The sequence below is a fragment of the Chiloscyllium punctatum genome, chromosome 5 (genome assembly GCF_047496795.1).
Source record: "Chiloscyllium punctatum isolate Juve2018m chromosome 5, sChiPun1.3, whole genome shotgun sequence".
In the NCBI taxonomy this organism is placed as follows: domain Eukaryota; kingdom Metazoa; phylum Chordata; class Chondrichthyes; order Orectolobiformes; family Hemiscylliidae; genus Chiloscyllium; species Chiloscyllium punctatum.
In genome coordinates, this window is record NC_092743.1 from 134,666,587 (window position 1) to 134,680,634 (window position 14,048).

The window sequence follows — 14,048 nt, forward strand, 5'->3', positions numbered from 1 at the left end:
TTTTAACAACAAATACAACGAACTAACTACTACCCTAATCTACAAAACAAATCAATACAAATCTATAAATAAATAAGTATTTACTTTCCACTCAGCACAGCCACATGGAAGCTCCCAACTTTCGGGAGCATTAATTATTACAAGTATATTTATTTAGGAATTCTTCCTCCCAGAACTCAAAGCTCACTAAACCTAATCATCATGGCTAAACAAATGCCCTAATTAAAATGACAGACAAATCTGCTTCTAGATAATTCAAAAAGGGCTGCCATGTCTTATAAAAAGGTTCTGTTTTATGGTGCACCATGTTTGTGAGGAAATCCAAAGGGATGTGTTCCATAATTAACTTACACCATCCCAATGGGCCCAGGGGGTTCTCAGACACCCAGCTCATCAAAATGTTCTTCCTCGCACAGTAAGTGAGAATGTTAAATAGCTTTTTCCCCTGTACAGTACATCTGAGGAAGATAAATTCGGCAAGCACAAGAGAAGAGAGACCAGATCTACCTTAACTTCAGTCCCCAGAACCCTCTCTATTACTCCTGCCACAACGCTTCAGTACCTATGAAGCTTGTGGCATGACCACAAACAATGAATGAGGTTACCTGTGTTTATTTTGCACTCTGGGCACATTGGGGATGGTCCCTTTTTGAATTTTGCAAGATGATCTGGGACCAAATGAGCCCTATGAAAAACCTTCGACTGCATGGCATGTGTTCTTTTACAGATCGAGATGTTTCTTGTGTTCTCCCAAATGTCCTCCCATGTCTGAGGTTCTCCACTCCCAATCTTGCTCCTAGACCTCACACAGTCACTCATATCATTCGAGTCACCACACCCAGTAGGTGATAGGGAGTACTAACTAAGAGAGTGCTCACAGCTTCTGTGTATCAGACCTATAGGGGTTGGTCAAAAGAGTAGTCTTTTTTTGGATAAGGTCCCTAACCTGAAAGTAATGACAAAGATCTTTTCTGGACAATCCATACTTGTGGCTCATTTGGTTGAAGGACATCATGATCTCCCCCTCAAACAGGTCTCCCAAACGAGAGACTCCCCTGGTTGCCCACAGTTTGAATCCAAGGTCCATCATCCATGGCCAGAATCCCGGCTTACCAACCATAGGGGTAAGAAAGCAGGTTTTAGGTAAACTGCCCTTGCTCTATTGCATTGCTCACCATGCTTTGGCCATATTAATAATAATTGGATTCTGACAGTATTCAATAACTATCTTCATCTTATCCATAAATAAGAATCCCAGTGCCTTCTCTGATTGATGTAATGGATTGGAGGGCACTCTTTTTCCTGGCCAGATATGGCCTATCGCCATGCTCAAACAGTCTTTGTTTCGCGAAGTTCTCTCTTCACTCTCTGAGTGAGCATGGAGTTCAAAGCAACCCAGAGAGCTGTGACCCACTGCAATTTAGTCACTGACAGCCTATCAAAGTATGCTGTCAAAGTTGGCTGCTTTTAACCAATGCTCGAGCAGACATCGCTGCTCTCCCTTCTGTCGCTTCCTGCTAGCTGACTAAGAGATAACTATCCCCCTACCATAGGCCTTAGCAGTCTCCCAGAGTACAGATCGGTTACTAGACACACCCAAATTGATAGCCAAGAATGCTTTAAACTCACTTGAGAAGTACTCAACAAACTTACTGTACTTGAGAATAAAAGAATCCATTTGCCAATGCCACGAACCTGTTCCATTGCTCTTAACCTCAACCTTCAAATACACTGCCGCATGATCAGAAATGGCTATGTTTCCAATTTTACAGGATGTCACCGAATTCAGAAAGACCAAGGGAGCCAACAAAAGGTCAATCCTGATGTGACACTTGTGTGGATTGGAGAAAAAAATGAAGTCCCTACATAGGGTGAAGATATCTCCAAACGTCCACCAACCCCAATTCCACACACAAGTCAGTTGCTTGGATTGTAGAGAGATATTTGGGGGGCCTTTGGGCATTCATTGCACCGTGGGATCCATGAGGCAATTAAAATCTCCCCCTATGATAGTGTGTCGCATTCTAAGGGCAATCAACTTAGAATGTGCATCAGTCAGGAACTTGAGGAGGTGTGCTGATGGACAGTAAACATTTAGGATGCCACACTCTTCACCATGTATTAAAGCTTTAAGGATTACAAACCACCCATATTCATCTTTAAATTTGATCTAATAACTTAAATGGACAACTCCTCTACTTTTAGTGTTAAAAGATGAAAAAAACACCTGATCAAACCCCCCCCTGCAGTAGCTTTAGGTGCTCTTTATCATCAAGATGGGTTTCTTACAACGGAGCAATATCAACCTATTCCTTCCTGAGACTTGAAAGTACTTTTCTTCTCTTAACCGGGGAGTAACTCCCCTTAATATTCCAGGTGCACCATTTAAGGGGATGCTTAGCCATATACCTCTATAACAACCCTTGAACCCCTCACCCAGAGAGGAAAAACCCCACTCACAACACGCCAATGTAAATAAATGGAGATGTGTGGAATCTAAAAATTACACACACTAAAATACATTAACAAAACTTTCAAAAACAACCTTGACTAAAAACCAACAAATTAAACCAATTACAACATACAAAAAACATTTGATGGGAGATTCTCCCCCCCTTGCCCACAGGGAGCACTTATAGTACCCGCATACAACTCCATAACTCTTAGCTTGAGCTATGCCCCAAACTCAGGGGAAGGATTAAAGAAATTAAAAGTGGGCACTTCACCCATCCCCAACCCTACATTGACCTTAATTATTACTGGGAAGAAATAAAAACCAACAACACTTTTTGTAATAAAATACTAAAGAAAAAGGAGAAGTACACAAGTTAGAGAAAAAAAAAGGGAAAAGAAAGAAGAACCATTATTGTCCATGTTCTGTGGACCATCCAGTCTACTTCAAAGTGTCCAGAAACTTCTTTGCTTTTTCTGAGGAGTCAAATACATGCACGGACTCTTCATGATTGAAATGGAGCACTGCCGAGTACCTGATGGAATATTTAATATCCAGATCCCTCAGTCTCTTCTTCACCTCATCAAAGGACTTCGTCTTCTCAATCACGGCCGCAGAAAAGTCCTGAAAAAATGTAATCTTTGTTGCTTTATAAATCAGGGCCTGTGGATCCTTTCCCAGTGATCTGGAGGCTTCCATTACCTTTTGTTTGTCCCCATAGGACTGGAATCACACTAGTACTAGGTGAGGCACTGGTCCAAACTGGGCCTGTGCACCACCACCCGGGCCACCTCAGCCTACCAGCCCAGAAAATCATGGCAGCCATTCTTCAAAGAAACTGGCTGGCTGCTCGCCTTCCTTTCGCTCCGGCAGACTAACAACCCGGAGTTTTATTCTTCAACCTTGATTCTCGAGGTTGTCGACCTGTTCTACTAAGGCCCGTACCTGCTTCTCCTGGGCCTGGATACGTCCTACCGAGGTCTTGACTGCGATCTCTGATGTCGTGATCCACTGCTTGACCCCCTCCATTCGCTTTCCAACTCTGAAGCTCCTGCTCATGCTTCTGCAGCATGGCCAAGGTCAGTAGCAGCCTGGTGTGACCCTCTTCAATCGATGCTTTGGTCTTTTCCCAGGATTTTGTGAACTCCACAGCTAGGCCTTGTTGGGTAGGTGAGTCCACTGGGATTTCAGGGGAGGCCGCAGCTGCAGCCATGGGACTATCTGATGCTGCAGGAGAATGTCCTGCATGTTGCGATTTATTCTGTCCTTTGCCTATAGTCATCTTCCCTTACTAAAAAAAAAGGTATGAAAGAATTCTACTGATATTAAGCTATAGATTTTCTTCAAAATAGCTTAGATGGGGAGGGTAAAAGCACCACTTCACCAGAACTCAGCAAGGCAGACCTGTTAGATCACTGCCATCTTGGAACCCAAATGTTTGGGTTTCAGTTCACGTCATTTCTGCAGCTACTGTAATGAACCAGAGCAAACCTCCTTCAAATATATCAAGGAGATAGCCTAACTTTTTCTTGTGTAAAGGCAAGTGTAAGGTACTACTTTCCAGATGTAATTCAATTGGTTACACTACTCAGCTTTAAACAAGACACATTTTATTCTTACGTTAAAATACAAAATAAAAAGAATTGATATAACAGATTAATAGCTAATTTAAGTACTTTACAGTAACTGTTCCAACATAGCAACATCCCATAAACACACCTTTGGCAAAGGAAAATTCAATGAAACAGCTTGTCTCATATGTGATTCTGACAGCAGAGAGAGAGAACTCCAGCTTATGCTGTGGTCAAGAGAGATGTGGCTGCTTCCAAAACCAACTTCAAAACCTCACAACTACTGAAAGCTGACCTACAAACCTGGTTCTGTAGGAGCCTGACTCCGCACATTCATGCTGCTTCTTTGTTCCAATATTTTTAAAAATAACTCCAAAGCTTCACAAGCTGTTATCTTAATTGGCTTGGATCAAACCACTCAGTACCTCTGCCTCAACATCTCATCATAAAAAAAAGACAAAATGCGCCTCTTAAAGCCATAGTAACATCACACTACTAAATTACTCAGCTACACCCTTTGATGCCCTGGTCTCCAATAAAATTACAAAACTCTTTCACCCAACCCAATTCACTTGCCAAGGCCATCATTTCCACTCTTTTATTTCCAGGAAACACTGATTTGACAAGATATTGCAGCTAGACCCAACTGGACCATCTGAAATGATATCAGTTCCTGCTCATCTGCTAAAAATGGTTCATTATTCCAAGAGATATCTGGGAATGACAAGATAACCCTTGATTTATTTTCTCTACCACAAACTGTCATCTTAAACCCCTTTCTCTTCCATCCTCATCTCCAATGTGTGCCAGGAACTCATGGATTTATCACTAACATTGAGACAACTCTTCCAGCTGGCAAAACATGCTTTAATGCTTACCCCTGTCCAAGCCCTGAATTTGCATTTGCCTGTAATTTCTATCCTCATGCCCTGTTAGAACCCATCTTGTCCATGAGGCCTGTTTCTTGACCCCTCAATTCCATTCTCACTAAACTGATGATCATCGAACTTTCCCTTCTCGTCCCTATGTTAGCCTAAATTGTAATGAATTCTACTGCTTTAGGGTGTTGTCCAACCTTTTTTTCAATCAGTTATCATTATCCTTATCTTCAAAAAGCAACCCTGACTTTGCCATCCTTGCAAACGATAGTCCCACTTCAAACTCCCTTTCCAGTTCAAAGTCTTTGAATGTGTTGTTGCAGTTGCATTTTGTCCCACAGTCAGTGCATCTTTAAGAACATGCTCATGATATCATGACTGTATCACGGCATGCAACCTGAGAGAATACAAGTCTCACACTCCATCTTAACTTGGGCCACTTGAAGCAGGACTCGCTGATAGAATCATGTAATTCCGTCTAATTGAATTGCCTCTCGCTAACTCTCACAGAGTGAGAATACTGTTAGAATACTGAATGGACTCACAAACTCTTAACATTTGCCTGTACCTGTGTTTTTGTTTTTGCTGCTGTTTACCTATTATTTACTTATTTATGCTATTTAACTATGTGGTCTGCCTGTATTGCAAGACAATTGCTTGCAAGACAAAGCTTTTCACTGTGCCTCAGTATATGTGACAATAAATTTAATTCACTTCAATGTCAAGAGCACTCGCTCTTACCTCACATCTGGAATCACATCTTTTGTCTTCATGCCGGTTTAAATCTGCTACCAGGACTGAATAAGGCATGCAGTCATTCATTGAAATCTCATGCATTCTCTTAATTTATAAAATAGCATTGCTGCTGAAAATGAATATTTAGAAAACAATGCAGAATTTGGAAATTGTAAACGCAGGCGTTGCAAGCTTTTCAGTACAGGTATAGCCAACAAAGGAATCAGAAATTCACTGAATCTTTGGAATAAGGTAATTAAAAGGGAAGGATATAACAAGCCAAACGCACAAATGATACTCTTGGACACTTAAGGACTGGCTCATTATTCTTGCTTAAGTGCTTAGATCTTGAAGGAACAGAATATTTCTTGAACTTTACACATTATCTTTTACTTACAGTTTTTCTGATCTAAGTGTGAAGTTTGCCAATTATACAATACCATGGTTAAACTAAATATTGCTTGGAATTAATTTTTTTGAATCATTAAAAAAATAATGTACATCAAGTATTAGTTACACTTTGGTCAACTCTGTTTTCATAATATACTAATGGTATCATATTATTTTCAAAACTAAAAATTTAAAAAGAAAAACAATATGTATGCTGTATGCATATGTAACAACCAAGGCTGAAGGAGTGTCCCTTCACTCTAGTCCCTCTACTTCATGGATCCTAATATAAAATAAAAAGTGGTTATCCTCCTAACAAGTTGATCTTATCTACATAAGATTTTAAATTTAAAACATGTCTCTCAACCATGTTTCTTGATAAAACAATTCTGTTCATTAAAGATGCAATGAATGACTAACATATACAGTCAGTAATATAGAATTACAGCAAACATTTTATTCACTGGCAAGGAACCAGGAGTGTGCCAACTGATCAAATATTCTGGTTGGTCAAGAGATTTTGGAATACTGTGTTCAATTCTGGTCTCCCTGCTACAGGAAAGATGCTATTAAACTTGAAAGGGTTCAGAAAAGATGTTGCCGGGATTGGAGGCTTTGAGCTAAAGGGAGAGGCTGAATAGGCTGGGGATATTTTCCCTGGAGTATCAGAGGCCTAAGATGACTTTATAGAGGTTTATAAAATCATGAGGGGCTTTGAAAGGGTAAATAGATAAAGTCTTTTCCCCTGGTAGGGGAGTGCAAATCTATTATGCATAGGTTTAGGGTGAGAGAGGAAAGAGACCTAACGGGCAACTTTTTCATGCAGAGGGTGGTGCATGTATGGAATGAGCTGCCAGAGGAAGTGGTGGTGCTGGTATAATTACAACACTTAAAAGGCATCTGGATGGGTATGTGAATAGATTTGGAGGGATATGGGCTAAGTGCTGGCAAACGGGACTAGATTAGTATAAGATATCTAGATGGCAGGGACCAGCTGTACTGACGGGTCTGTTTCTGTGCTGTGCCGGCAGTGAGAGCAGGGCCCAGCATATACCCTGTGATCGGAGGCCCGTGAGCGGGTCCTGCCCGGACGTGTTCCGGAGGCAGCAGCAGCAATGGCATCACGGCCTGACGTGGGAAGAGCGAGTGGTGAGGGAGGTCCCCAATATGTGTGGCAGCAAGAACAGACAGCTGAGGTCTTCTGGAATGTGAGCTAAGCGGAGAAGTTTGGGCCCCAGCATGGCTAAGCAGTCAAGAAAGACTCGAAATTTTAACATTATTCTTTTACTTTTCTAGATTGTATCAAAAAGGACTTTAATTATTAACTTATTACCTTATTTCCTTATTTTTCTACTTATTCTATGATGGTGTGTAATGCTTAATTTCTTATACTTTGCTTCTCTCTTTTACTACTTTCTACCTCCGTTTTTTTGTACCTGGGTACCTTGTGTATCTAAGATGTCACCTTGAATAGCGACATTATATACTTTTCATTTAGTACGTGACACAAGTGCACAGAGGCCAGTATCCCATCACCAAGACACCCTTTATTTCCTTGTGCACAGTGCATTGGCTGTGGCCAATCAGCTCCAGCTCAGTGCCATGAACTAAGGAGATTCTAAATCCCCTGTTTAAATCTTTATTTGTATTCCACCACCAGGAAGAAAGGAAACACCCGAGTGGCCAGTGACAAGCAGTGCCCTTCATATCAAAGGGCAATGCTGCTAGATCAAAAAAATGAAGGGGAGGGCAGGGATTAAATCAAAATAGAGTTGGAGGGGGATATAAAACACTCCATTCCCTGCAGTGCCTACCTCTCCCTGAACAGCTCAAGAGTGTTAATAGATACTGCGTCTTCCTTCTCCAGAGACACCCAGGCTCGGACATAGCCATGGAAGAGGGGCAGGCAATCGGCCTTAATGACCCCCTTCATGGGGACTGAAATGCAGCCAGAAGCAGAGAGAAGGTTATCCCCTGTTTAGATTTTTTTATTTTATTAATCAATACAGTTTAGAAAACATTAACACTAACAGCTATATACAGAGAAACAGCAATTTTACAAGGGAGAGGAGTGGCAAAGCCAGGCCCCAAACCCTATCATTCAACCAGTTTTCAGGGAAATGAGGACAAACCTCAAATCCCAGTTTTGATCAGAAACCAGTAACAGTGACAAGTACATAAGACAGTCCAATATCCCCTGTTTACAATGGTAAGCCTGTGCCCCCTGATTGGCCCAGGTTAACATCTTCGAGGAGAAAGTGAGGACTGCAGATGCTGGAGATCAGAGCTGAAAATGTGTTGCTGGAAAAGCGCAGCAGGTCAGGCAGCATCCAAGGAGCAGGAGAATCGACGTTTCGGGCATAAGCCCTTCTTCATTCCTGAAGGGCTGATGCCCGAAACGTCGATTCTCCTGTTCCTTGGATGCTGCCTGACCTGCTGCGCTTTTCCAGCAACACATTTTCAGCCCAGGTTAACATCCCCAATCAAGGATCTCATAGTCTATGAAATCCACCTAGTTTCAATCACTACAACACCTGATTATAAAGTCTAAATCTAAATCTAAATCTGTGATTGTATGACTATCTATCTATCTCAGCTTTAAATATACATAAGAAGTCTGCCCCACACTTCTCTATGGTAAGGAGTTCCAAAGACTCACAACTGTCAGACTTAAATCCTCATTTCAGACTTAAATTGGCATCTCTTTACTCTGAGACTATGCACTCTGGTCCTCGAGCCTCTCTCATGAGGGGAAACATCCTTTCAGCATTTATCCTGTCAAATCCCTTAAGAATCCTATACGTTTCAATGAGATCTCCTCTCATTCTTCTAAACTGCAGTGAATAGACTTGAATTGTTTGATTTATTTATTGTATCTTGTTACAAAATACAGTGCAAAGTGTTGTATAATGTCACCATTCTCCAGCGCCATCTTAAAACACAGAAAAATAAACCAGAACATAGAATATAAAGCCAATAAAATGGAGAAATAAAGGAAGTGCCCAAGTTTACAATTAGATTAGATTAGATTACTTACAGTGTGGAAACAGGCCCTTCGGCCCAACAAGTCCACACCGACCCACCGAAGCGTAACCCACCCATTCTTGTACATTTACCCCTTTACCTAACACTACAGGCAATTTAGCATGGCCAATTCACCTGACGTACACATCTTTGGACTGTGGGAGGAAACCGGAGCACCCGGAGGAAACCCAATCTTTCTTGTAAAGTGTTTCATCAAGGTTCATGGGCCTGATGGCCAGGCACCAGACCCCTTTGCTGCATCTCTGCTGCTGCAAAGTAAGTCATCACACTTTGGCACCATCATACCTCTGCAGTTGCCCTCACCATGATTAGTCCTAGCTAGACCTCACCAATGTTCAGGTTGCTGACACTGCCGGATACCAAACTGAACCAAATTTGACTCTGCCATTGCCGTGCTTCTCCTTCATGCTCACCTTGCCGATACAGCTACTGCTGGGGCTGCTGGGTTTCATACTGGGCCCAGACTCGTCTCCACCACCGCCTCATGAATCTGCACTAGATGCAAATACCATCGTGAACCCAAACTCATCTTGGACGTCCCAAGCCCACTCTGAACTCACTCACCACTGCCGATGCGGTCATCGTGACACAGCTCTTTACCAAGAGATAAGCAAAATAAAGTAGGAGAGAAAAAAAAGAGAATAAAAAAAATTAAGAAGCGTACGTGGTGGACAAGCCCTACTCCGCCGCCATCTTACCGGAAGAATAGAGTCCCAGCCTGTTAAAGCTTTGCTCAAAACACAATCCCTTCATCCTGTGGATTGTCCTAGTGAACCTTCTCTGAACGGTCTTCAATGAAATAATGTCCTTACTTAAGTAAGACGGACCAAAACTGCTCGCAGTACTGTAGATGTGGCCTCACCAGCATCTTGTATAGTTGCAGCCAGACTTCCTGAATCATACTCCAACTCCTTGAAATAAGGGCCAACATTCCACTTGCCTAGGAGACAGTAAGGACTGGCAAATACTGGAAGCCAGAGTCAGTAGATGTGAAGCTCGAAGAGCACAACAGAAGGAGAAGGCAAGTCAACCTTTCATCAGAAGCCCACTTGCCTTGCTGATTTCCTGCTGCAACTGTGCACTAGCTTTCTATGCTTTGTGCACAAGTCCCCCAAGTCCCTTAATATCGCAACTTTCTGCAGTTTTCTTCATTTAAAGAACAATGTTCTTTTGTTTTCCCTTCCATAATGAACAGCTTTCACATTGTCCCAGATAAATACTCTATTTCACTAACCTTTTGTCCACTTACTAAACTCATCAATATCTCTCTGTAAATTGTTTGTATCCTCTCACAACTTTCTTTTCCACCCATCTTAGTGTTGTCTGCAAATTTGGCTACAGTGAATACACTTCCTTCCTTCAAGTCAATTTTCCTCACTATTGTAAACAGCTGCAGTCCCAGTACTGATCCCTGCAGAATCCCATTGGTCATGGGTTGCCACTTTGCAAAGGAACTGCTTAACCCCATTCGCTTCCTGCCCAAGAATCAATTATCCATCAACACATCGGTTCTTATCTTATGACTTATCATTTTGTAAAGTACCTTGTCAAATGTCTTCTAGAAGTACAAATGCAACACATCTACTGGTTCCCCTCTTATTCACCCTGCTTAAGACTTCCTCAGAGAATTCTAATAATATAGTCAGACACGATTTCTCTTCCATGAAGGCATGCTGACCCTGTTTGATTATAATATGATTTTCCAAATGTTCTGCAATTATTTCCTTAATAATTGATTCCAATTCTTTTCCAACAAAAATGTTAGGCAAATGGTCCTATACTTATTCACTTCTCGAATAAGGGTGTCACAATGGTACCTTTCCAATCTTCTAGTACTTCTCCAGAAATCAATGATCCATGAAAAATTACAACCAATGCATCCACTATCACTGCAGCTATTTCTTTTAGGATCCTAGGATGCAAGCCGTCAGGGCCAGGGGAGTTATCAGCCTTTAGCCCCAATAGTTTGTCTAATACTACTTCTTTAGTGACAGTAATAGTACTTAATTTCAATTCTATATTCTTTAGTATTAAAGAAATGTTCAAAGTATCTCCACTATAAAGATGATGCAAAATTTCTGTTTAACTCTTCTGCCATTTCCTTGTTCCCCAAAACTGTTCTGCTCAGATTCATTTCCTAAGAGATCTATGCCCACTATGACCTCTCTTTCTTTATATATTTAAAGAAACTCCTATTATCAGTTTTTATATTCCTCTCTAGCTTGCCCATGTAATTTACTTTCTCTGTCTTTGAGACAAATAGGCATGATTTGGGTGTATAACTTTGTTAGGAAAGGATGAGATTAGTGGTGTTGTGGGAAATGATTTTGGCACTGGAGATCAAGAGTTAGAATTAGTCTGGGTAAAAATAATTAAGCAAAAGAGGTCCTTGCTGGAAACTAGTTACTGTCTGACATCCAACAGTTGTAAAGTAGGACATTTTATAAACCAGAAAATTCTAATAGTTTGCAAGAAAGGTACAACAATAATCATGGATGATTTTAAAATGCATATAGATTGGATTGATCAAAGTTGCAAAGGTAGCCTCAGAGAGTTCACAAAGTATATAAGAAATTGTTTCTTGGAGCAATATAGTGGGGTTCTTTTGGTTTTAGCTGTATAATGACGTAGGATTAATGAATGATCTCATAGTAAAGAATTCCAAAAGCAGTTGGAGGACAAGGAATTGGAGTCCCACATCAATATTCTGATGTTAAATAAAGTTATTTACATATGCATGAGGAGACCTCTGGCCCTAGTGGACTGGGGACTGAGCAGGAAGGCTACAATGTAGGGCAGTTGATGAACGATAGGAAACTTTAAAGAGAAATTCAACTCTCCCAGCTGAATACTTAAGACGGGAAGAAAGATTGGAATGGGGGACAAAACATCCATATCTAGTAGAAGGGAATTATAACAAAGATAAAAACTAAGGCAAACCAAATTGCCTCTCCACTCTGCAGGCACCCTGCCTCTATTTGTGATGAAGGCCCGAAATGTTGGTTTTCCTGCTCCTCGGATGCTGACTGACCTGCTGTGCTTTTCCAGCAGCACTCTAATCTAGACTCTGGTTTCCAGCATCTGCAGTCCTTGTTTTCACCAAATTGCAAAAGTCAGGGTGGGCTGGAAGATTGGGAAACTTTTAAAAATCAATAAAGGATACTAAAAAAAGAAAAAAAGCACATGCAGAATATAAAAGAAAACTAGCACAAAGTATAAAAATTGAAAGTAAAAGTACAAGTATTAAAAATGAAGAGATTAGCTAAAATGAATATTGTTCACTTAGAGAAGAGACTGGGGAGTTAATAGTGGGGAACACAGAAGCTATGAAACTATAGACTAATTAATTTAACATCTGTCATTAAGAAATTGTTGAAGTCTATTATTCAAGAATTAATTACGGGACATTTGGAAAGTCAAAACACAATCCATCAGAGTCAGCCTGCTTTTGTGAAAGGTAAATCAAGTTTGATTTATTCATTAGAGCTCTTTGAAGATATGGCAAGTGAATCAGACAATGGGGCTCATGTAGATATAGTATATATGGTATTCCACAAGTCATTTGATAAAGCACAACACAAAAGGTTAACACAGGGTCCCTGAACATTCAACTTACAAACACAATCCCATAAAGTGGTATAATTTTAAAGACCCTGTCCTTACTGATTGCTGCTTTACATTGTTCAACATTGCGCTCCAACTTACGTATAGAATCCAAAATGGAAACTGTTTGCAATCCGGGAACTGCCTGTCCCTAAAGTAAGATCACATGGGTTTCAGTATAATATATTAGCTTGATAAAGCGTTGGCCTCCAACAGAAAGCAGAGAATCAAGATAAATGAGTCTTTTTCTGATTGGAAAGCTGTAACTATTGGGAGGGGGGGGGGGGGGGGGGGGCGGGGGTAAGAGTGTGCACAGGGTTTGGGCCCTCAGGCTCCAACTATTTACAATCAATATAATTGGTTGCAGGAATAAATGGCACTATAGCCAAATTTACTGACAACACTAGGTTAGATGGGAAATGTACAAAGAAGAAATAAGAAATTAACAAATGGATAGGTTAGGCAAATGGGTCAAACGTTGGCAGATAGACTTGAATGTGAGGTCATAAATTCGTTCACAGAGCTGGTGTGATTTTCTGCAGACATTTTGTCGCCTCACTAGGTAACATCATCAGTGTGTCTTCGACAAAAAGTGTTGGTGGTCTGTCCCACCTGGTATTTATGTGCCTCGGTTTTTGGTACTTCTGGTTCTGATTCCGAGTGACTTGTATATGGGATCTAGTTCAATGCGTTGATTGATTGGAGTGCCAGGCTTCAAGGAATTCTCTCATGTGTCTCGGTTTTGCCTGTGCTAGGATGGCTACATTGTCCCAGTTGAATTTGTGTTCTTCATAGTCTATGTAGTTGGAAATGAGTGTGTCCTGGTCATGTCTGGCAGTGGGGAACTGATGTTTGTGTACTCGTATAATCAGTTTTCTTCCGGTTTGTCCTATGTAGTGTTTTTCACGGTCCTTGCAAGGTATCTTATAAATAACATTTGTCCTGTTGGATGTAGGTTTTGGGTCTTTAACCTTTGTGAGGAGCTGGTGAAAGATGCTTATTGGTTTGTGGGCTACTAAGATTCCCAGGGGTCTGAGTAGTCAGGTATTCATTTCTGATATGTCTTTCATATGTGATATGGTCATTATCATATCTGATTGTGCAGTGTTTTCTTTTTTAGGTTTGTTCCGTAAGTACCGGAGTGCGCTTGGGGTACCTGTTAAATTCTTTGAATAAGTGTTCCTGTTTTACCTTCTGGAGTTCAGGGTTGCTGCAGTGTGTCGTCCACTTAAATAGTGTCCTACATCAGCTGGATGGTTGGTATTATCTTCTGGTCTGTATGGTTGCTTTTCCTGTACATATTAGTCTGGAGTTCCCTGAGGTGTGCATTCAATTAGTACGTCCAGGAAGGGGAGCCTGTTGTTTTCTTCTGCT